This window comes from Lathamus discolor, chromosome 2 (assembly GCF_037157495.1).
Source record: "Lathamus discolor isolate bLatDis1 chromosome 2, bLatDis1.hap1, whole genome shotgun sequence".
NCBI classification, from domain to species: domain Eukaryota; kingdom Metazoa; phylum Chordata; class Aves; order Psittaciformes; family Psittacidae; genus Lathamus; species Lathamus discolor.
In genome coordinates, this window is record NC_088885.1 from 107,408,921 (window position 1) to 107,432,687 (window position 23,767).

The window sequence follows — 23,767 nt, forward strand, 5'->3', positions numbered from 1 at the left end:
ATTGGACAGACTAGCTGTCAGCAAGACAAATGAATTATCCATAGATAACTCATATTGCCATATTTATGAGAGTGGGAAAAGAAAAGCAGTCAATTAAATTGAAAAGGAAAATATTGCACGGGACAGTTTTCCAAATGCATGTGACAAATGAAAATAAGATTCGTTAAAAACTGAAATGTGAAATCTTTTACTTATTTCTAGTATTGTTTCCATATTTTATTGTTTTCTTGTTTATATGCCAAGCATCAGCTCGTTATGTTGGCTCAAGAATTTTATCTGTTTCTTATTTAGACATGAGATGAGTGATGTGGGTACAAAATGGGTAGATTTTCCAAAGAACTTTTACTAGAGCTAGTAGCAATGAAGGAACTAATCTATGTTGAAGCAAGACACATAGTCTGGAATATATTTAGGCATTTATACCAGGCATTTGGGGAAAACAAATCTCATCTCCTCAACAGCGGATACGTGTTTATCAAGTGGGAAGGTGAATAAGGGATGATCAAAATATCTAATAAGACTAACTGAGGGATGCTGGGGAGAGAAATGATGAGACAACCTGACCTGAAGGGAAGTGTGCTTTTGCAATAGAAAATACCCCAACTTCCTTTTCCCTCCAGTGACACGAAGGAAACATAGGCAAGCCTTCTACAACACTACACTGGATGTATTGCATGTGTCAAATGTCTTTGACCAGATATTCTCTTTCTATTCTTAGCAATACTGTTTTCTAACACCAAAGCTGAAGGCTAGTCTGAGAAGCTTGAGATGTTGCACCCCTAAAATAAACACTAATCAGAAATCAAAAGTTAGGGAAGAATGTCTCCTGTACTGTTCACTGCTGAATAGGTATTTATGTTGAATGCTCAAGAACTAAGAAGTCAGAAGTGTAGGAAGGGTGTGGTGCTCCACAGATAGGGAAAATGCTGAACAAACTCCAAATGCCAGTCATGCCACATAAGTACCTCTGTAGCCCAGTAGCCACCTAATCATGGTGCAAAGTCCAGAGGAAGCATCAGGAAGGGTGTTACGTTATATTACAGTCCATCACATATAAGCTCTGGAAGAGAGGGTGTAGGAAGTTTGAACACAGAATCCATTAGTCAATGAAAGAACTTTAAAAACACCCTGAGACCAACATCCCTCTGTGTGGATGAATCAGACAACAACAAAATGTCTAGGGGGTACTTCTTATGTATTATGTTATTATTATGTTATTATGTATTAGCCTTACAAATCATCAATATAATGCTAAATTAACTTGCTTCAAGGCCATGTATCTTTTATGTAAGGAGTGCTGCATGTTTTAAACCTAAGAGGTCTGTGTCTGATGTCATATGTAGCTCAATGAATCAAGAACACTCCCAGCAAGATCCACAGAATTTCTTTAATGAAGAATGAGTGAGTGACAGAATGCATCCTGTGCTCATTCCAAGAGCTGAGCATGTGGCCATAGTGGAGTCTTATTCCTTAATGGTAAAAGGCTTTTGAAATCCATTAAAGTCTATTAGTGCTCCCATAAAATTGTGCTCTCACTCATTTTCTCAAAATAAATATCCTGAACTTAATGGAGCATAGTGTCCTTTCACTACCAGTAGTACCCAAGAACTCCAATAATGCATTATAAAGCTATTAAACTGAACTGAACGAAAAGAACTGGCACTTAACTGGCAAGATCTCTGTTCTAAAATGCTCAGTAATAAACTACGGAAAAATTAGCAAGTGGTTATAAAACTGCCATCTCCTACCAGCTGCTATCATTTTGTTTTCTCTAACACTTAGAACATATTTATAAGCACATCTTATGCATGCACACATATATAGAGAGGAAGGCACATAAAGAGATCTACCTGTGCTGTCACACACTGAGCTTTCAGAGTATTTCAGAAAGCCAGCTCACTCTTGAGCATGCTGTAGGCTGGTTCCTGTAGCATAAAGACATTGTGTCCTCTGGAAGTTTCTAAAATACTCTCAAAAATCAGAGAACATGTCAGGCTCTACAGACTTCAGGATGTAAAGCAAAAAACTTCCTGAGCCCCCCAATAGCTGGTGGCATATTTTGCTGACAAATTAATCAACACTAGAGCTTTTTTGTGTTTATTGTTCCATTTGGTATGCAGGGAATGTGGAAATGGGAAAAATCAGACATTGTAAACTTGTTACACTCTTATAAGGTGATATGATTTCCAAATGAAAAGCTGATGACAACATTATAAGTGTTTCAGAGGTGTGCAAACATCACAAATGATTATCTAACACCTCACCCGCTTGAAAAATCAAGGAATAACTATGTTATTGTTGACTTCAACACTAACCTGTTCAAGTTGCTTGCTTACTGAGAGTGCTGTTCAAAATCCACAGCCAACCTTTGTGATCTTTGCTTCACACTAGATTTATGGTAAAGCAGTGTCTTCATTGTTTTGTTTGCAATGCTCACATCTATTATTTCCATTATTATATATTTAATTTACTTTATTACTTTTTATCTTCTGACATCGATTTTATAGGTGACAAATATTCCCTTGAGTTATGACTGAGTTGCTTCCTTGCTCTCCGTAATTCATGCATTGAAAGCACATGTTTGGATCTGCTTGCTCAAAATTGCCACAGTATGGAGTGAAAAGAACAAATAAAAATGTTAATTAATTATGCAGAGCTGATGGTGGAGCTAAGCCAGAGCTACTGCTTCTCTCTACTTTTACCAGCACAATGCATTTCATCTCTGTGGAGCTTTATTGTCAACAAGCCCAAGAAGAAAATACTGTCTCCTGAAAGGATATAATAAAACATAAGTTTATATCACACCATATAAAGTTTTAAGGAGTTCACAATGACCGTGTGGATGGCACCGATAAGTAGTTAGAGATTTATGACTGCAAATAAATTTTTCCCACTCACGGATGAGCTCAGCACCCACCTCATGCAATGCTGCCATGGGCTGTTGCAGCCCAGAAGAGTGTACCACGGCATAATCCATTTACCTGCCAGACTGAAGGGAAAGCACTGAACCCTTTTATGCACCATCATGCAGGGAACTGGCTAGAGCTGAAATCTCCAAAACATCATCCCTAAGATTTGATACCTGAAACCCTGTTTACATTCTTTAAATATTAGTAAGCTGAGCACACATTTGCCAAGCATTTAGGGCTCTGCCACTATTGATATTAAACTGCCATCATTTGTTCATGTACATATGGTCAGCATGTCTGGTCCATGACTGAGGCTTTAGAAATTTGGTTGGTTGGTTGTTGTCCTTCTGGGTAGGGTAGGGATGCTTGTTTGTGAGAGAAGTGTCAGGTAGAAGACATCTGGGCTTCTCAACCTGCCCCAGCAGCCCTTTTTTGTTCCTTCTTTCCAAACACAGGATTAACGAAATATATTTGATATCATTTTAAGTAGAAATTTATGATAATCATAATCAGAGGATCACATAATGGAAATTACGTATGGTCATTTCAGACTGGGACAAGGCTAAATGTACATTCACTTACTGAGGAATGTGGAGTTATTGTTCCATATTCTCAGCCAATTCTCAGCCTGTGAAAGGAGAAACATTCTCCTACACTCAAACCATACAGCTCTTCAAGTGACCTTTACATTTAATAGGCATAGGTTAAGACGAAGGTAAGCAGGCATTTACTTTCTAGATTGCAAGTAAGAATTCTGTGACATTATATAAAAGCCTGTATTTTTTGTTATATACTTTGTACAAATAAATAGAGGATATTATTTGAGTAATATATTGTCAAAATATGCTCACAGAATTCTTCTTAATTCTTCTTATTATGTTATTATTATCTTATTAATTAGTATTTGACAAAATGTTTAGTGTTACAGATGTTTAAAAATAAAGAAGAAAAAAGCTGTATGTCATGAACTCTCCTGAAGAGCATTTAAATGCATGGAAATTAGATTCGCAGAATCACTTTACTTATGCTCTTTCACCTTTGTATTTTTGTTCATCCTTTCCCAAGCCTTTTTTGTCCCTCCCTTGGGGGAATGTAGGAGACAAACATATCCAAGGGTTAGTGACACTAGAGAAGTGGGTTTTGAGATAACCTGTAAAATAGAATGATACCACAACTATACTTCATTTTCAGTTGTCAGCCACATGGCTTTTGATTAGGAAGAATAAAAATACTCCAGATGTTAAAATAATCCTTTACCTTTTCCGTGGGATAGTAATTTACCCCTTCCCTTTTAACTCTGCTTTCATAGATATTTCTGTGCTCTTGAGTTTCTTATTTCCTCTGGTTTCCTCCCCTTCTCCTCTCTCCCCCTACAATGCTTCTCCATTTCACTGGACTTGGGGTTTAATTTCACTTGTCTCTGGGGTTTCTTTACTCTGCTCTTTAGGACCAGAAGTCTACATGGATGGATTAACAATGTATCTATTGCTTCTCTGTGCTGCATCCCCCTGCCCCCAAGCACTTTTCAGAGTACTGAAAAACTGAAGAGAAACGCTAAGGAGTATAGATTGTAGAATAATTAGTTTTCTGAGTAACTTTTGGTTTTTAGCTATTCCACTTCTTCAGTTCTTCCTGTCTTCACTGTACTGACACTAAGGAGCTCAGCTCATTAGCTACCCCGAATCTCATGCAGATGCGTATGCTCCAGCAAAAAAAAACCATTTTCCTCACAACAAATGAAAGCTGCTATTAGATGCAAGCAGTGAAAGAAATGCCCTCCATCGAAAATGTCTTTCCTTATACATGGTTTCTGGCATTGTTGCACTTAAAAGCTTGCTAGATACTGCAGATCCTGGATACTAGCGGTGCCACAGAGCTCTCCCAGAGGAGCATCCACACCCTTGCTGGAGACCACAGGATACTCCTGTATGTGACCTCCACGGGGTACCCACACTTGTGCCCATCTCTTAGGCCACAGGAGTGGCTACGGAGAGCTATGCACAGATATTGGAGCTTAGGAGGCCCAGATGATTTAGGCCAGAGCGATATAAAACTGTAATATTTTTCACAGAACTAGTACTAGCGCACAAAACTCCGTCCCCATCACCACCACTTTTCCCTGGCTTCATCTTCAGCCGAGCGCTTCAGTCACACTCCTCTCTTCGGTCAGGTCTTTGGGAAATGGGAAACCTCTGTCATCTGAAAGCAGCCACACAAAAGAGCAAGACACCGACGGCGCAGCCTGTCTGCTGCCAGAAGTCCCTCACCCCGCGCTGTCCCGCCGCGATGCGGAGGGGGAGACGGCTGCTGATGCGGGGCAGCTGCTGTGCCCTTCTCTCTGCCAGCAGTGTGTGGCTGTGCAGCACGGCAGCTCCTTTCCCCTTCTCACCGCCGTGCTCCGGCCACACACTCTCGCCCCACGGGCCTGCTCTGCCCCGTCCCCGGGCCCGCACGGCCCCGTGTCCCCGTCCCGGCGCAGACACAAGATGGCGCCGCAGCCCCCGCCTGGCGGCCCGCCCGTGGCTGACAGGAGCGACCGCGCAGGTGGGCTCCCGGCTCGGGCCCGACCAGCCCTCAGGGGATCGGCTGACGCGGCCGCGCTACACACTGTGCCCAAATTCATGCGGTGGCAGGGTGGTTTAGGGCCGTAGCGCTAACGGCGAGCACTGCCGTGGTACCAAGCAGGGGAGACAGTAGTCTGAGTCCAAAAACCCAGGCTGAGCGTTGTGGCTACTAGTGGCTTTTGACTGGGGGGGAGGAGAAGGCCAGGCAACACAAATGTCCTCACCTTTGAGTGGCAAAACACGTGGACATTCTCCAGTGGGCTTTAATCCATGCCTGTCACTGCTCCCCTTGCAGATGGCTCACACAGGCCGGAGGCCACCAGGTCTAGGTTGTTTGTCTGGGATCAGGGAGTTTGGCTTGCAAAAAGAAAAGGATGAAGTTTTTCTGCCCCAGAGGCAAATCTTCATGGGGGCCTGGGTTTGGAGAAGCTGTTGGGGAAGTTCTGTGGCATGAATAACTGTGGGTACCTGCCTGTGATCCTGCCCCTCTGCTCTGCTCTTGTGAGACCTCACCTGGAGTATTGTGTGCAATTCTGGTGTCCTCAACATAAAAAGGACATGGAACTGCTGGAACAAGTCCAGAGGAGGGCCACGAGGATGATCAGGGGACTGGAGCACCTCCCGTATGAAGACAGGCTGAGGAAGTTGGGGCTGTTCAGCCTGGAGAAGAGAAGGCTGCGTGGGGACCTCATAGCAGCCTTCCAGTACCTGAAGGGGGCCTATAGGGATGCTGGGGAGGGACTCTTTGTCAGGGACTGTAGTGACAGGACAAGGGGTAATGGGTTAAAACTTAAACAGGGGAAGTTTAGATTGGATATAAGGAGGAAATTCTTTCCTGTTAGGGTGGTGAGACACTGGAATGGGTTTCCCAAGGAAGTTGGAATGCTCCATCCCTGGCGGTGTTCAAGGCCAGGTTGGACAGAGCCCTTGGTGGGATGGTTTATTATGAGGTGTCCCTGCCCATGGCAGGGGGGTTGGAACTTGATGTTAAGGTCCTTTCCAACCCAAACTATTCTATGGTTCTATGATTCTATACCTCACACAAAGAGTGAGAGGATTCAAGTAAAGCCTAACAAAATCTTTTGCTGGAAGCAGAAAACAGGGAGCACCTCTGTGCTTTCCTGCTGAATTTGGTTTTCTTAGCTGAGTTAGGTAAAAACTCAGTGAAGTTTGCTGTTAGGTTTCTACTTCTCCAGAATTACCTCTATGGAAAGAGGGGAAGGAATGGAGGGAGAGTGGCTATCTAATGCTCCACGTGTCAGGGATGGAGTGTGGGCAATGTCTTTATCAGAAGATTGTTGCGGTGCCCTGGTGACTGTCAGAAAGCAGGGAGCAGCAGTACCCTGGATGTGAGCTGAGGAGGATCAACACCAGGTTTCCTGCTGCTGAGTCACTGTCCAGCCGTGCCTGGCACGGGGAACTGGGTGCTTGGGCAGGACATGTATAAATAAGCCCACCAATGACACTACGGATGTGCACTGCTTTGATAACAGAATGGTTGAAGCTGTTGTCCTAAAGGCCCTATGCCAGCAAAATCAGCAAATGGGGCTTTGGAAGTAGTCTGGAGATAACGTTATTTTTCCCTGCCCCTCCCTGAGTATAAAAATATCTCACTCAGCTGTGCAGATCTCCAAACTGAAGCCAAACCTGGAGGAGCTGTAGTGGTTGCAGATATGTTCTCATTTGGCAAGGGTGGGGTGTTGTCCAGAGCTGAATTATGTCAGTCAGGCTGACAAAGCAGAACAAAGCACCACTAGAACAAAAACCTCTGCCCCATCTTAAATAAAGCATTGTTTGTGACTGCTGTGCTCCTGGTGAGGAGAAAACCATAAGAGAAGTGTAATAGTCTTTCAAGAGAGCCCTTAAGAGGTTTTTTGTGGCCTTGCAAGTTGATTTAATTAATAGGCTGCTTGTACATGTTCAAACTTGCCTAACAGTAAGTTGCTTATTAGCTATTGTTATATGATGCTGGAAAAGCAGTATGTAGAGACCCATACTTTTAAAGGTCTGGTGAAAGGCAGCTGTATCTAGTTACACGGTGCAAAATTATGCTAAACAACATGATTTACAAGAACATAAACAGAGAATGAAGAAGGATTTTGTGTAGAGCCTTGTCTCTGGTGTATCACCATGCAGCCCTCTTTTCAGCCCTGCTCCCCAGGAGCTTCTGTTTCAGTCACAGATGAAAACAGGGAGGAAAATTTTGTATTTTCTTTCAAGACATCATCAAAGCCTTTCACTACTTTGTCAAAGGAGGGCAGTCTCAAGTAAAGCAAAAGAGTTGAAAAACCAAACCCTTATGAACCTGAGTGTTTAGGAAAAATCCCAATAAAGATGCTTTGTCTGATGCTGAAAAGTCTCTTGGTACAGGCCACAGTTAGATTTTCCACAGACATAGGAGAAAATTAGCTTTCCCCCTCTATGTGCTTTTCTAGGAGATGGCGAAACAACAATGTGAAATAGTGATTAAAGTGTGATACATAGCAGAGAACAGGGATGAACTGATAGTCTAGTGAAAGGACCAGTAAGTAATAAACAAGACTATTGAAACACATGAAAAACTTGGGCTGTTTTGTAGCTAATAGATAACATTGTCAGAACCTTGAGGATAAAGATAGGAGAAAGCGACTACAATGAGTCTTTTCATAACAGTGTATCTTTTGTAGAATAACAGGCAACAGAATAGAGTAAAAACCCTCAGAAGACAAGTTGTCTGTATGTATTATTAATGTGGGAGGAAAAATGGAAAGCGTCTTTGGCCCTGGAGAGAGATCTGTGTGCCTCACCTCTCGGCTAACAATAAGGGCAAAAAGGAAAAGCACTGAATAGTGCAAGAAATAATGGATGAACAAAAACCCTAGACATAAATCTGTTAATAGGATGAAGTATGAGGCAGTAGAGGCAACTTGTTAAAATTAAAACAGTGAATCTGAACATTAAATGTATCTCTGATCTACCTCAATTCACTGAGAATGCACTTGGGATGCAGTTGACAAACAGTGCTAATAGACTGAATTTGAACAGTGAGGAGGAAATAAAGCAAACAATTGACAGCACTGAACATTTTCTCTTGGTAGTTTCTGTAGGACACAGTGACTTAGTATATGCATCCCTCACTTGCAGGTTGCTCAAGTCACTGAATGCTTCATACCAAGAGGCAGCAAAAACATACACTCCTCTGGTCCCAGCACAATTGTGCCTGCCCTAGGGACCAGCTGCTAAAGGTGTGTCAGATTTTTGGTGCTGCACATGTGCTGCATGGTGCCACTGGTGACTACATCAGTTTACGTACAGTACAGTGACCTCTAGGACCTGAAGACCTCAAGTAGTTTGACCATCTCCAAGTAAATGTTATATTTTAGGCAAGAATTATTTATTTGATTAATGAATTTATTGACATCTATGAATTTATTTTGAAATTTTTATTTAGACTGAAGGACGTGGATGAGAGAGCAGGAGAGCCCAGGAAAAGTCCAAATGCAAGACGTGACAAGAATTCAGGTCTCAAATTTAATAGTCAAAGCCTGCTGTAGGCATATACAGGTGTCATATTGCTCTGTGAGGTGCCTTACTCTGTGTATTGTTTCTGCTAAAGATGACTTTCAGAGACAAGACACCTAATACAACCAGTCCTTACTGAAGAAGACGATATCAGTTGCCCATTTGCAGAGGCAGCCAGGGTGAAACCTGTTTTTTCTTGCAAGAGCACCCTTGAGCTGATTGAATACAAGTTGGTTTCTATTTAAAAAGTCCCCCAGACCTGAGCAATGCTTTTGTGTCAGGTGGTGATGCTCTCCTGTCTGAATGCAGAAGAGCTTCCATGACACTGCCCTCTCTGTATCTCCCACCTAGTGAGGCAAAGTCTTCCGTCCCAGCTTCCACAGCGAGAGAGACCTAGAAAGCAGGAGCTTATATTCAAGTCTCCAGCAATCTAGAGATACTGCCTCTCTGGAGTGTCACCTGTAACTGGTAATTTGTTGGTGCAGATAGCCCACTTTTTGTTTTCTTCTTGTTCCAGAAACCTCAGGCTTTCAGAAATGGTTTGTAGAGCCGGACTGGCTCAGCCTGGCCAGGATGCAACAGGTTTCTCCCTATGACTGTGGCAGAGCATGTGAGCAGTTCCATAGCTGTCTGTGCTTTTTGAGTTACTGACTTCCTTGCACCATCTCAAGTGCTGCTTTCTGGTCAGTACTCACACGCAGGTACTTCGAAGAGGTTATCAGAGCTTTCATACCTCTGGCCGGATCACTTATAGTTTTAATTCTGTCCTCTGGGCGTCCAGGACTGGGTGGGCCAAACATGAGAAGCTGTTTTGTCTGCAGCTGTTTTATCTCCTTGTATATGGGTGATCTGTGATTTTTGCAAGTATTTGAAACATCAAGGAGCCTACAGGGTGCCTTAGGTTTGTTGCAATGTCTTGAAATCCGTGAGTGGAGAGAGAAGAGTTAAGGCCAGCTGAGAGTCTAGGCCGCAACGTAACTATGATGTGTTTATCTATGTTCATTCAGTTGCTCATAACTCCTATGATGAAAGAGAAGTGCTGAATAACAAGGTGAAAATGTGAACCTGCAGAACACATTGTATAAATTCACTTGTATAAATTCTGTTAATAAGCTTTGTTCTCAGTGGTATAGCTTCTGAACTTTTTCTGATTTTCATTCGTCCTCACAAAATGCCTCTGAGTGCACTGCTGTTGTCCTTGTTCTACATGGTGTTCAGGAACAGGGAGAATAAGTGAAATGCTTGGTGACAACCATGTCTTGTAAGTTCCAGTCTAATGTGTGCAGTTGAAGATTATTCTTCAATTATTTTAATAATGGGACCTTGGGATACAATTTCAACTTCGCAAGCTCAGTTGTGGAGAAGGAGATTCAATAAATTTCTCCTGTCTCATTCCCGTTGATGGTGTGCCATGGGCCTTCTCTAGCTCTCAGGCTACTTCTCATTTCACCTGTAATTCCCTCTCCTACATCAAATGACTGAAACAGTGATAAAGGAGAACCCTGAGAGGAACAGATTTGGTTGCAAACTGTAACTATTAATGTAATTGACTATCAACTCTATAATTACGTTTTGTTGAAAAGCCCGAACAAACTGAAATCACTGGGGAACAGGCTATCAAAAATGAATAAGCATATCTCAGAGACAAAATCATTATTAAGAGAACAAAAATACTATAAAATAGTCTTTTAAAGGTGTTTTTATGATATATAAAAATTATTGACAAGAGAAAGTATGATGCCAAACAGTAAATCTTTGAGTGATGTTGTGATAGTCCCATGTTGCAGTGGAGTGTAAGTGGACATGTCCCTTACACTGTCTCAGATCAGTAAGAGACTCAATGAACCTTCCTGTGAATCTTTCTGTATAAGTAGCCCACATCAATAATGTTGAAAATTTTCTTCGAGAAGAGCACTCATACTCCTTCAGGTGTCGGCAAACCTCTGGGTTTTTTTTGCTGCTCTCTACATTGCCAAGAGTCCATTGTTGGTTTCCTTGGCAACAGGGGGGAGAAATTGTAATAATTTCTGGTAAAGCTTTGTGAAATGCTCTTTCTCTGAGAAGTTTCTATTATAGGAGAGTAGTTGATCTTCTTGGAGGTGAACTGGCTGGAGCTCCTGAGTGAAACCTTAAGAAGGAGAAGTTGGAAGTTGCCATGAGTGGATTTTTCCTCCAATTAAAGCCACCAATGCAATCTGCAGTGCAGTCAGTCCCCTGGTGCCCCAAGTTCTGCCTTTCCCTGCACAAATGGGTGTGAGCTGTCTGGGGTGGGCTCTCAAGCTGGAATCGCAGTAGGTTATGGAGCCCTTTGAGTTGAGCAGGTCTTGAACAAGAGGAAGAAAGCTGGATCTCAGGAGATGGGGAACACAAGTGCCTCAGATTATATTGAATAAACTGAAACCTGTCTCTACAAGTTCAGAAGGGCATAAGCAGTCTTCTGAGGAAACGTACAGAATTGCAACAAATAAATCTGATGGTAAAACATGATGTTATCTTATTGCAGTTACGTGTTAATTAAACAGTAAGCCTCCTTACCCATTCCTTGTTTAAGATTTGCTGATTCCTAAGCAGACCTTTGTAAGAGTTATTTATGAGACTGGAAAGAAGAATTAGCTAGTGCCTGTCTGTCAATTTGTATCAGTGGGTTTCAACAGCAGATAAGATGGTAAATTGTTGTGACTAGGTACAGTGCTGTAAGCAGATATAAATTGCCAGCCCACCAAGACTTCAGAGCCATTAAGTTCCAAGGCTTATTGATTAGTATGCACTTTCTTCTGCTAATGGCACCAGTTTCTGAACAGCTGGGGTGTGATTCTGTCATTCATTATCATTTTGAAGGGGATTGAACTCCCACTAAAGGGGAGTCAACTAATTTTGCCCTTGACTTCCACAAAAATCCATTTTAGTGTCACTAGTGCTCTATGGATGTGACTTACATATACAGTGTCTCGAGGCTAAGATCAAGGCTGGAACCAGCTACCACATTGAAAATGCAAACAGCAGCTGTGTGTAATAAGCTGTGCATGTTTGTGTGCAGTTGGAGAGTTTGGTCAATAAGAAGAAAGAATGAGGAATAAAGGCTGACAAAGCTTCTTTCTTCCCTGTCCACTCCCAAACCCACACAAACATCAGCCATTTTACACTCCCTTTTGTGCCTTGAAAGAAGTCTTTTAGCTATCAGCCAGCATCTTACCCTGCAAAATCCTCAAAGAAGACAGACTTTGTGTTTCTATTCCTTGGGAAAGGACACCATTGATCCCTGATCATTAATGATTAACAGCAGAATGAAGACACTAAAATACACCCCTGTGCACACCCTCAAATCTGTCAGCTGAGATCAGAAACAGTCTTTCTGGGTCCTGACAGCAATCGATTTTGTCCTGAGGTCAACCACATCTCTTCTTTGCCTGGCAGAAAATGGTCTTGCAGAAGCATGTGCTGAGAGGAAAAATGCCCAAAGGGAGTTTTGGCTCAGCTCTCAGGTGTATTTGTGCCAAGAGCTTCATCTGGAGGGCAGGACTCAGAGAAACCAATTAGGCAGAGATGCCTTTGTGGGATGGGAGCAGGGTTTGGATGGGCAGGAGGCTGGTGGAAAGAAACTGAGAAGTTCTTCCTGACTACTCTGATAGGACTCACTAGGGGTGCTGCATACAGAAGAAAGGGATTTCTTCAGGCCATGCTCTGGCGGCTTCTGTCAGGTTGTGAAGCTGTTCAAGCCCAAAGCTTTGTTATCTGGAGAAAGGAGAAAACTGGCTTAAGGAAGGAAGGAGGCATAAAGCACACTTGCTAAAAACAACCAGTAGCAGTTGCAAGGTGCTAGACTGTGTGAGAAGCTTGCATAACAGTTAAGATACAGGGGAAATGGATAGTAGCTCCTCTTCTGGCACTCCTAAAATTCTCCTATAATAATTACTTAGTTTTATCACACGAAAAGCTCAAAGACATCTCACGTTGTCACTTAGTGCTGCCATCTCATCAAACAGCCAAGTTTTTTTCAGAAGAAAGGGCTTCATTCTCTCTTTATAGAAGTTCAAGTAAAACCAGAAGAAAAATACTTGTTCTCACTTGGCATTACTTGAGACTTGCATGAGCTTGAGTATCTACTGACCTCCTCACCCTCACACAGCTATAACTTTTCATGTTGAAAGCAAATAGACTTTCTGGAAAGACTAGAGAAGAAAAGATTGCTTTTACATTTGTGATTAACCCGGTCACTCCTTCCCCCAAAGTTTGTTACTTTAAAGTATGTGGGAATGGTGAGGCTACAGAGAGAGGTCAGAGACAGCTGAACAGCAGAAGCATGAGATAAAGGTTCAGAAATCCCATTTTGTCACAATCGGCAGTTTCACAGGCACATCTTGTCATGTACCTAATGATTTTAATTGAGAGCAAATCATAGTTTATTGAAAATGTATATAACCCTGCCATAAACTTTGTAGAATAAGAACAGGAAGAAAAGGAGGAGGAATAAGAGTACAGTTACGTGAGCAGATGTTATCCTTAGAGCTTACCAACTAATGGCTGATACCAACTTGCAAAGTAGCTGAGTCTCTGCAGGTGTTCGGAACTCAGCTGCATCTGCTACAAAGCACATGGGAAGAATGTTGTGCAAGTTTTGAATGAGCAAGGACGTCTCCTTGGGGAAACAATGGCCTTAATGATGAAGCTTTGAGGGAGTGTGAAAAATTCATTAGTCATAAAGAAATGTCTGTGAGCCACCCAGTCACTCAGGAATTTAAGATCATTCTTGTTCCCGGTGAGAATGCATATGAATTTTAAAAACATGTAAGAAGAACGAAGTGTTGCAAGATGAGGATGTGAAGGAGGGAGTAAACAAAGGGAATTAATATTTGGATTTCTAAAGTAAATTAAATCCCCATTTGAACTGACACCTCAATAGTATGACAAATCAATGTGTCCGCCTTTCAAAGGCAGTTCTCCATCTTCTTTTCATTAGTCCCAAAGTGAGATGCAAACCAGACTGTCCAAACTACTTCCCAAACTGAAGTGCAAAATGACCCTAGGACACGCTCATCATGTTGTGACCGCAGGATAATACAGCTCATGAGTCATGATGCTGTGCCTGCTCCCATGCACACATTTTGTTGAGCTCTTTATTAATCTCTTTGTTCAGGCAAATCAAATTGCTCAGCACATGTATTTTGGACTTTTGGAACAGGCTTCCTTGTTGGAAGACAAACAGTGGAATTACATTTTGAGGAAAATCATTCTGAGTTCACCTTAATCAGAACTGGCCAGATTCATGGAATTGTGCTTCAGAGAAACATTTCACTATTATTGACATGTGGTTTTGCTCCTCTTTGAAATGAAATCCAATTTGTCAAAATTTCTAGAAGAAATTCTCTAAGAGGAAAAAACTTACACAGCAAATACCAACAATATGGTATTTTTTCAGTGAAAAATGCCTCCTCAAGGGGTAGGCATACAACTCTATTTGCCAAAGAAATGTGGAGATGGTGGTCCTCCAGACTTGGTGTAGTCTGAGGATGAGTTCTTCCATGGATCCAAAAGTTCACCTCAGATTGAACTAGGGCTCTGAAGCATTTTGGGATTATAAGGTTGCTGCTTCCAGGACAGAAAATTGGGAAGTGGTGGTGGAGCAGTCCTGCACTGGGGTCCCATATGCTGCACAGAGCTGGGCTTTATGATACCGCTACCAGCTCACAAGGCAACTTCCTCATAAGAAACTTGAATTAAATGCACCTAAAGTCTTAATGGAAAATAACACAATGTGTTATGTTTTGTGAATCAGGATTTTTAAATACAATTTTGTTCAACAGTTGCTGGCCAGTAATGCTTGTAATCGCGCTCTCTGTATGCCAGTGCAGAGAGAGCCCCTTCACTCTGAGCAGAGATAGCAAATGGATATGTTGGTTCTCCCTACAGAGCTGAGCCAAAATTTGCATCTCTTAGTGCTTTCCTGCAGTCATGGCATTAAGTTAGTTTCCTCATCCCATGGTGATTTCATCTGCTCTGGGTAAAATGTCTCTGGGTCTGAAATGCCCTCTCCACTTAGGCACATGGCTTCCTTTCCCTGAGCCTGTCAATAGGCAGCCCCAGGTGCTGCTGTTAAGGCTGTTTGAGGCAGGGTAGGTGCATAGCTGAAAGCAGGCTTTCGCACACTTACCAAGACAAGTAAAACATAAATCAGAGGAATGGGATTGAGGTAAAGTTGCTGCAGGGTCAAGTATCTGCACAAGTTTGGATGATGGTCAGTATTTTTTTATTGGCTCTGGCAATGGTTCAACTTAAATTCTGCAGTCAGAAGACTGAAAAGACAGCGGACAGTTTGGACAGCCTAGCAATGCTCTTTGCCCTGCTGGGATCGTTTATCAAACTTCTACTGGCGTGGTAGGGCAGAGTTAGATGAGTGTAGTATATTTCTGAAAATACACTTTCATTGCTCTTTCTAGAATATCCAAGTCTAGATATTTAAAGGATAGGTAGTTTTGCCTTGGTTAGTGTATTTTGCTAAATGCTGCTTTGTTAATTCAGGAATGGGCAGACTTTCTCATGTAAGTGATTTTTAACTCAACTTAGTAAGAAAATGTAACTTAGGAGTTCATAACTGTGTATGTGCTGTAATATTGGAATCCATATATAATTTAAATCAAAGCTTATGTAAGGTCACCTTAAGTTCTGGATTCATTTTTTTTTTCTTTAGGATGGGGAAGTTTGAAGGGGAGAAAGATTATATTGGTGTCTGTAGTCAAGAACAGGTCAGTGTGAATTCAGGCCTCATTTGGGGAGAGAGAGGAAGGGAAGGAGGAAGGAAAAGTGGGGAGAAAATGATTTTCAGCACCCTGATTTGCATAAGGCTACAACTGGAACATGTGCATCATTAGACATTAATAAATCCAAGCCTTATTTATGTTTAAATGGCTTTGGATTTTTTGAGAAAGACGTGAGGGAAAGGTTGGGTTTGTTATATTTTACGTTATTTTAGGTAATGGATAAAGTGAAATGGTTGTGATAAGGCTTTATGGTCACACTTTTAAAATACTATGATATGGCAATCTTCTTAAACTACATTTACATTTATTCATTTGTGATATGTAAACATTAATTTCCTAAATTTTTGGAAAATTGTATTGAGGAGAATCAAAGCTGGTAGATTATCCACCCATTTACCAACGCAGTGAATGTTGATGTATGTCAGTTATACACAATGCATAGTAAAGAGAAAAGACCATGCAGCAACTGTTAGTCTGTCCATTAGATACTTGAGTGATGAGATTTCAAAAGCCTTTTGAAGGCTTGATGTTAGCCTGGAAGATCTATCCACTCCTTGTCTGCTGGAGATAGCACGTTTCTTTTAATTTACAAAATTATTTAATGCATCGGGGCTTTGAAATAGATGGACTGAACATCAATAATGCCAGGGAGAACTGCAAGCTGGAGATAGCAAGAACCATTGAAATCATTTTTGTTACACAACTTGCCAGGCATTTTTTTTCCCTTATTAGGAAAGAATATTAGTCAAATATACCATGACAAACCATTTTGTAAATTTGCAATTTTAAGCAGCCACATGTAGACAAGCATTCAATGTTTTCCAAATGCAAAAAGAACAAGACTATAGTGTTATGATTTTATTTCATTTTCCAGTGGTGTAGGTACCAAATATTGAGGATAATGTGGCACTTCTACATCCCTTAGGGATCGGTGTTGGAACCAGTCCCATTCAACATCTTTGTTGGTGACATGGACAGTGGGATTGAGTGCACCCTCAGCAAGTTTGCTGATGACACCAAGCTATGTGGTTCTGTTGATATGCTGGAGGGAAGGAATGCCATCCAGAGGGACCTCGACACACTTGTGAGGTGGGCTGATCCCAACCTTATGAAGTTTAACCATGCCAAGTGCAAGGTCCTACACCTGGGTCGGAGCAATCCCAGGCACAGCTACAGGTTGGGCAGAGAAGAGATTCAGAGCAGCCCTATGGAGAAGGACTTGGGGGTGCTGGTCGATGAGAAAATGAACATGGGCCGGCTTCCGTGTGCGCTCGCAGCCCAGAAAGCCAACCGTATCCTGGGCTGCATCAAAAGGAGCGTGACCAGCAGGTGGAAGGAGGTGATCCTGCCCCTCTACTCTGCTCTCGTGAGACCTCACCTGGAGTATTGTGTGCAGTTCTGGTGTCCTCAACATAAAAAGGACATGGAACTGCTGGAACAAGTCCAGAGGAGGGCCATGAGGATGATCAGGGGACTGGAGCATATCCTGTATGAAGATAGGCTGAGAAAGTTGGGGCTGCTCAGCCTGGAGAAGAGAAGGCTGCATGGAGACCTCATAGCAGCCTTCCAGTACCTGAAGGGGGCCTATAGGGATGCTGGGGATGCACTATTCATTAGGGACTGTAGTGATAGGACAAGGAGTAATGGGTTAAAACTTAAACAGGGGAAGTTTAGATTGGATATAAGGAGGAAGTTCTTTCCTGTTAGGGTGGTGAGGCACTGGAATGGGTTTCCCTGGCAGTGTTCAAGGCCAGTTTGGACAGAGCCCTGGGTAGCATGGTTTAGTATGAGGTGTCCCTGCCCATGGCAGGGAGGTTGGAACTAGATGATCTTGAGGTCCTTTCCAACCCTAACTATTCTATGATTCTATGATCCGTTGCCAGTGGATCACCAGAACATGCAGAAGACATTTAAGTCTTTCTGCTGTGACAGACGAGCTCTGAGACCTTTCTGCAGTGCACCAGAGATTAGGGCCCACAGCCTCACCCTGCCTACCCTTCAATGGCTGACAGATGATTGGAAGCAAAACACTGCTGAGTGATACCTGCCCACTGAGTCCAAACAGGAGCTCCAAGATTCCATGTGTTGAAATAGTGGTATGTTAATGAAACGGTGGTTCTCCTGCTCTGAGGTGTTGTGAAGAAGAAGCAAGAGGGCATAATATGGGAAGATCTCACATAGTCTAAGTTCTTGATTTTTCCTATGCTAAAGAGCAGTCACATGGAGTGTTATGTTAGTCTCTGAATCCAGATAGAGTGCTGTCTTGATTTATAGGTGAGCTGGTATAAGACTTCAGGATGAAACTGGATCATAATTCCACAGTAAGTTACACTTGTCTAGTTTCTCTCAGGGTGACTGTTCTGATGCTTCCTGTCCTAATTTCCACCCTTTTTATCAGGGTTGCTTACAAAGCTGCTGTTCAGTCTCACTGGTTCTCTGACAAATTCTGGGGAACCTCAGAGTACATAGCAAAAAAGAAAATCAAAAATTCAAATACAGTAAGCTAACCTAAAAGTCTTTAGTGACAGTATATTCTGTAGACAAAAGTTATCACAATGCATATGGCTGACACAGTAATGTACAAATGAGATGCTTAATCTAGGCTCAACCTGGACCTTTCCTCAGTCAGAAGTATTCAGCACTCAGGCCAGAAGTATTCAACAAGGCTTTAGGGTCTGTCTGTTTTGGGGTATGGCTGATTGATCACAGTGGGATTTAAAGATGCACTTTAGAATTTTACTGGCTAAGAATTCATCTGTGCCTTGTTAGAATCAGGCAGTCAGAACAGTGGGTTAAATTAGTCATTGAATATTAATTCAGTATAAATTTGGCAAATATAGTACTGCATTACAGTAAACAACTGAGCGATTCCTTCCTCAGCACTAGGTCTGTGTACAACAGGTAAGAGCCATGACCAAAATCCACCTGCAGCTCCTTTCTTATGCAGCAATGTCTTGGATCTGCCTTGGGAGTACCATTACTTATGAGCTGCAAGGAAACATGATTAGCAAAGTCTGCAAATGAATCAGGGCCTGGTTATTTGTGTCTGGAGAGATTAGCTAGCAGCAATATAAGCAGTGATACAATGAACAGGGAAAACAGTGGAAATAAGGAAGTCTGGTTTTCTTTAAGTCCATATCTGATTTCCAGGCTTGACCTCACTGCAATAATCACAAGAACCCTGTAATTCCTGCAGTTCCCTCTCTACTTAGTCTAAGCCTCTTCACAGTATCTCCAGGCTCTTCCACACCCACACCTACCAGTTTGAAAGAGGCAAAATGTAACTTTAAAGATGATGGATAAATGTTAAGCTTTATTCTGTGGCTGTTAACTCAGCAGGCAACGGAGTTTCCCAAAACTTGATGGAATTTAGGGCAGGATTCAGGTGCCTAGACATTTATGTCATTGTTTAAAGCTGGCATGCTGCCCTAGAGACTTCCATGTGGGACTGGAGCTAAGATGCAAAATATACTGAAGACCTGCACCTCTGTGGAACAGCAGATGGAGGATACATGTGGACATCTAAAATGCTCTAGATGCTTGTCCAAGCAATAAATTGTTATCTACTATCTATTAAAGCCTCTACTAAGTGTCAGATTTGATGATGGAAGTCAACCAAGTATTACCTGGATGGACAGACACCCAAATGCTATGGAATAGGCTTAGTTTCCTGAGTAAATGGAGCTAAAAATGGTACTGAGTAGGCACTGAAAGTGAACATCTGAACTAACCAAATGTATCATTGCTTGGTAATTATTGAAGAAAAGTAACTGACTCTACAAGTCACTGTAAGCTGCTTCAAAAATGTAGTCAATCCTTGAGAAGCATTCCTCTATTGTTCTGTAATTTTTCTGTATTCCAGCTTAGTTTAACAAATTTTTCCCAGACTTCTGATAAAATACAGCTATGTCAGTAGTATCTCCAAAATGGATGCATTTCCAGACAACTAGACAGGAAACACTGGTGGTCAAGATGAAGTTAAACTGAGGTGATAACTTTTAGTCTCTAGCTAGAATCTAGAATCATAGAAGTATGGAATGGTTTGGTTTGGAAGTGACCTTAATTATCATCTAGTTCCAACCCCACCTGCCGTGGGCAAGGACCAGGTTGCAAACCTTCCACCAGACCAGGTTGCTCAAAGCCCCATCCAACCTGGCCTCGAACACTTCCAGGGATGGGGCAGCCACAGCTTCTCTGGGCAACCTGTGCCAGCACCTCACCTGGTAGTGAGACACTGGAAAGAAATAAAGAACTTCTTCCTAATACCTAATCTAAATCTACTCTTTTTCGGTTTAAAGCAATTCCCCCTTCCCCTGTCACTGCCATGTCCTTAGTAAAAAGTCCCTCTCCAGATTTCTTATGGGCCCCCTTCAGGTAATGGAAGGCTGCTATAAAGTCTTCCCTGAGACTTCTCTTCTTCAGGCTGCCCTCCTTTTAATCTTGACCAATAAGCTCCTCAGGTGGAGCTCTACACGCTACAGCTGTCATTGACACAGAGGGCGACATCCCCTCCCCATCTCCCCTGCCCGTCCTTCCTGAAGAGCCTGTATCCTTCCATTCCAACACTCCAATCATAGGAGCCATCCCAGCACGCCTCTGTGATGCCAATAGGGTCACAGCCCTGCAGGTGTGTGCATGTCTCTAACTCCTCTTATTTATTTGAATGTTGGGTATGTTTGCATAGAGCAGGGTGATCTAACAGTATTGGCTCTTTATTTCCAGATTCATGAGTCAGTCTTTCCATAAGCACATATGTATAATTTAATAATTTAGTGTGCAGTAACTGTTCTTTTGAATTGTCCAAAAATACTTGCTCAGTTAAAATGATAGCCGTCACGAAAAATGGAGTCAAGTGTATGCTGACGTAGGATAAAAAATATATATGAAAATGTGGCTTGGACACAACAATATAAAATGTCTCTTTCATATAGGACCACAGAGAAGTTTTAGCCTCTGCCTGTTTCAACGTCTCTCTTTCTCTTGGTTACAGCCTCCAGGCAGGTGCAGACACCCCTGTTCCAGCTCTGCGAGCTAAACTGAAGACGTGGCAGCCAGTTGGTTTTGCTTACTGTGTGTATGCTGATGGCTCAGCTGGATCAATTTCTTCATCTCACAGAATTATGAAAGGTTCTTGCTAGTGCCTTGTTCCCCTGGGACAGGACTATTAAAATGCAGAAGTGATTTCTCTGGGGCTATATATATGTGGCTAGCCAGGACACAGAGAGGATTTATTAGAGTGCAGTGTGCAATAAGTAGCAATCAATACTTCAGTCTTGGCACAGTTTAACTCTGCAGAACAGTCTGAAGATACAGTGCATGCCAAATAGCAGCATAGGATTTAGTGCAGTACAGATGTATCTGGAATATTTTAATAAAATGAGGGGTTATGGAAAACACTTGGCAGTTTCTGGAGCATGCGGCAAGTATTATGTTATACACCATCTATAACTATATCTGAGCATGTGCTCAATGTACTCAAAAGATGTGGTATCCATGTCACCTTCTGTAAAAATGTGCCTATTTTTAAGGGTTTTAATCAGGCCAGATTTGTTTGGTTTGGAAATAAAATTACATTTGTGCTAAGCTTGATGTACTCAATGTCCTTGAGATATGAAACTTCTAAAACCCTTTGCAACAAGTTGTGTAGTCTTAAATTAAAATGTGTTCCCTAGGACAGGAGAAAGCTGTATTCTGGACTCTGAATGTCACGTATTTCTGGCATTTTCAACTGTGGCAGCACAGAAAGTATTTTTATTCCAATTAACTGTTTTTCAGAGGAGGCAGCATTTCAAGGGCTGTCACTATCATGATGAAATTACCTGTGCTCAGTCATTAATCTAATGCAACACACAAAACATGCATATTAGAGCTGAAACTTAGTTTATCCTTTAGTGTAGCACTTAGAAGGGCTACTGCATTAAAGAGTAACTGTATTTTGCTCCCCATTAAGCACATTGGGTTCCTTAGTGGTATGGGCAGTTGTGAAGAGATCCGTGTCTGAGAGGAAAAATTACTTTCCGCTGAGCCATTACGGATGGAAGAAGACTGTTAATCATCACTGCCTTCATTCAAACTTGAAATACTCTTGCTTTTCCTCACTCTTTTTGATAGTGTGAGCAACAGTAAATAAAAATCCCAAATAAATATGCAAATAGAAACTTGAGCAGAGGAAATATCTTATGTACCAAATTCTGTTACACACAAAAACCTGTGAGTAAAGCAAATCCTTTCCACACCAGACCCTTGATGAATGCTAATAACAGGGTCCCTGTGAAAAAATATATCATCATGTGTCTCCTTCTCCCTTGGTATACTGCAGCCCTCAATGTGTGGCTCTCACCCTTGCAGCACCCTTGTATATACATGAACAAGAAGGCTACAGGATCTCTAATCCTTTCCATGTCTGCTGTGGACGTCAGCTGGGTGTTGACATCTGAAGGAAGAGAGACTGGTGACACATCCACTCTGGAAGGCACTGAAAAGCAGCAGATCGCTGCTAAAATGATGCGCAGTGTAATGTGTTCTGAATGCACTATAAAGCTTAGAAGTAGGCTTGCGGTTTTTTGGTAGGATATGAAGGAAATCACGGCATGGGGGTAGTATATCAGATATTTTGCTGCCTTCTCACTGATTGCAAATTTGTTGTGTCAAAAGGATTGTTGGGCAGTGCCTGCTCAGTAAGTAGAGAGGTGTTGCTGCTGTAACCATTGTGAGCAGAGGTGGTAGTCTTTTAAGTAAAATTGGACCTTGTTCTGACATGGGTCTTTCTCTTGATCTTGCATCCTTTGCAGTTTCTAGTATCAAATCATTTCCAGTGTCCATGCAGGGTCAAATTCCTGTGCATATGAAGACTGCCAAGAATCGAAAGCCTGTGGGAATGATTCTTCATTGTTAAGAGCATAAATCTGATTTTCGTTTTGGCTTACCAGCAACACACGTAGTATAATGACTGGAACAGTAATGCCAAACTAGTCATTCCATTTGGTTTTATTTAAGGATGTCTTTTCCTTCTACCACCACAAAAGAGTTGTATGGCATAGACCTTCCAACTTCAGTGCTTGTAAACTAGTTTCATACTTGAAGCATAGTCTCCTGCAATATTTACAGAAGGTTATGTTGCATGATGGGCTGTGTTCTGGTTTATATTGTGTTTTTTTAGCTGTATAAAAGCCTATGAAGGGCATATAACAGATAACTGGAAATTCATTCTCTAAACCAAATCATTCATTAAAGCAGAAGACTGACTTATTCAGTATATAGTAAATAAGTCAGCAGTACAGGTGACTGACTTCTCTGTGGACAGCTAGGAAATTGCTAATCTTTGACCAGCTATTAGTACTTTCACTTGTTAAATTTCAGTGTGCAGAGTCAGTTTTGCTTTTCAGAGTGTTCATTCTGTCTCCGAATGTTTTCTCTTGGAAGCCCTGCAATAAATACAGTGATGAATTTTGCATGTTTTTTAACTTCTGACCTTTAGATGAAATACTGTTGATAGTAATATTTCTGGAATACTTTGTGATGGTAGTGATATCTTATCTAATGGCAAAAGAAACTTTCATTACTCTTACTGGATGAAACTATGGAACAGCCGTATTGCTTGGATATATTCCACTTCCCAATGTTATCTTATGGCAAGCCATTACTACAGAGTTTTAAAACAAAAAGTCTGTGATGACGTGCAATCTAAGAGCCCCTCTGGAAGTACATCAGCATTGAAACAGATGCTGTTTCTGATTATAGAAGAGAGAAGCATTACAATATGCACAAGTGGAGTGCAATATATAATAGGTGAAAAAGGGAAAAGATGTATGTATACATGCATGCATACAAACACATATACACATATACGTCCTGTGCGTTTAAGCAGGTACCAGCAAGAATTTTATAGCACCCTCTCATTTGCATATTAAAAAACCTTCTATGCCTTAGCAATCTCTCTTAGTCCTTATCTTGGTATTAATTAGTTGAGGGCTTTTCTGGTGGAAGCAGGTGAACTGAGTCTGCACAGTAGTTTTGGAGGAATATGACCAAGTATTAG

General features: G+C 41.8%; 1 long non-coding RNA gene across 1 annotated transcript in view; it reads left to right on the forward strand.

The window, feature by feature from the left end:
- The window catches only part of LOC136008559 (uncharacterized), an 81,876-nt gene extending 60,896 nt beyond the window's left edge, over positions 1-20,980 (forward strand). Inside the window, exon 3 of the long non-coding RNA XR_010610138.1 lies at positions 20,720-20,980. This is a non-coding gene — a long non-coding RNA (uncharacterized LOC136008559). The remainder of the gene's footprint in view (positions 1-20,719) is intronic.
- The last annotated feature ends 2,787 nt before the right edge of the window (positions 20,981-23,767 follow it).